Raw genomic sequence first — 1,969 nt, forward strand, 5'->3', positions numbered from 1 at the left:
ACACAAATCTCGTGATGCCAACAGTATAGCTATCCTAGGTATACAGACTAGTACATGTAGGAATAATTTATGTTTAGAAAATGGGGTAGCATGTAATACACAATATCAGGCACAAATTTCACAATATTAGTCCCAAATTACAATTGTTGTGAGTTTACATGACATGAGTAAACTGTACATTTATATTTTATACAAAAACCGGGTACAGGTGATCCCTTGTCTAAACAAACAGGTGCTAAAAGTGAATAAAGTTTTAAGGAGTGTCAGGCCAAATCTTGAATTTTGATATTTGAGCTCCTATCATGGAATGAGATGTTTGGGCTCAAAGTATTACAGGGGTAATTTACAAAAAAGGTCCTAAATAGTAATCTTCGTTGATTCCAAGTGGAGTCATGGAATCAAGTTTGTTTATCCAAAAAAGTTCTCTTTGGGCCAGAAGTTTTGGAAGGTCCCCGCCTCTACTTAGGGGTCGTAGGACTTCGAGTACCACAAATCTCATCTGTGATACATTGTGTTTTTTTTCTCGGAAGTGTCTGTACACGGGGGATTTGCAATTTTTCGTCCTCACACAAGATTTGTGCTCTGTCCACCTGTCCTTAACCTTTCTTTTTGTTTTGCCTACGTAGTACATACCACATGGGCAGCGGATTGCATAGATTACGTTCTTTGTATGACATGTAGCAAAGTTCCTTAGCATTATTTTTTTGCCATTGTGTGGGTGTCTAATATTGTCACCTTTGATCACGTTGTTACAATGTTGGCAATGTAGACAGGCAAAAGTGCCTGTTTTTTGTTTGCTGAGGGTCATCTGAGTTGTCTGTTTGGGTTGCTCTGCTTTTATCAAATGGTCTCAAGTTTCTGCCTCTTTTATAGGCCATCATAGGTGGGTCCGGGAACAATTCAGAAAGTGTACTGTCGGATTTGATAAGGTCCCAATTCTTGTGCATTATTCTTTTGATCTGGAAGCTTTGACACGAGTATCTTAGTGTGTGCATTAGTCCTTTGTCTTTTCTTTTTGGGTTTCCTTCCAATAGTGTATTTCTGGCTTGAGTTTCCGTGCTTGCTATGGCACTATCAACAACCTCCGGAGGAAAACCTCTATCCAAGAATCTTTTCTTCATTGTGCTGTATTCATTATGCAGCGGGTCTGCCTCTGACGTAATTCTCTTTACTCTTAGTAGCTGGCTGTACGGTAGGTTGTCTTTCAGATGTTTCAGATGATGGCTTGTGTGGTGAAGACAACTGTTCACGTCCATAGGTTTTCTGTATATCTTGGTTTTCACAGAGGAGCCTGTGATTTCCACCGTGACATCTAGAAAATTCACATGTGGCTTGCCGATTTCGATGGTAAATCTGATTTTTGGGTTACAGCTGTTAAGGAAATTCCAGAAGTTTAGCAATTCTATTTCGGTGCCACTCCATATCCCGAAAATGTCGTCGATGTATCTCTGCCAGCATTTGATTTTATCATTCCAGAGTATATTATCAAGTACAAAGGTCTTTTCATAGTGGTACTTGAAGATGTTTGCATAAGATGGGGCCAATACCATTATATCTGAAGTAATTGTTATAGAGGATGATGTTCAATAGTTCCAATGCAACATTTTTTTGAATGTTTACCCGTCCATGATTTAGTAAAAACCATTCTAGTGCTTCAATGCCTTCTGAGTGTGGGATGGAAGTGTATAGACTGTTGACATCCATAGTAAAAAGAATCAGGTTGTCCTCTGTAAGGTGTTCAGCTTGTAGAATTTTCAAAAAATGTGTGGTGTCCTTGAGGTATGTTGGAGTGGCTTGTACTAATGGTTGAAGTGCTGCATCAAGGTATATAGCAAGTGGTTGGAAGATGCTATTTGTTCCTGCGACAATTGGGCGAAATGGTGGGTCTTGTAAGTTTTTATGTATCTTGGGTAAGCCATAGAAAACTGGGGTTATTGGGTATTTTTGTGTCAAAAATTCTGCTGTTTTC

Source organism: Ambystoma mexicanum, chromosome 1q (genome assembly GCF_040938575.1).
Source record: "Ambystoma mexicanum isolate Mex_15411 chromosome 1q, UKY_AmexF1_1, whole genome shotgun sequence".
NCBI lineage: Eukaryota > Metazoa > Chordata > Amphibia > Caudata > Ambystomatidae > Ambystoma > Ambystoma mexicanum.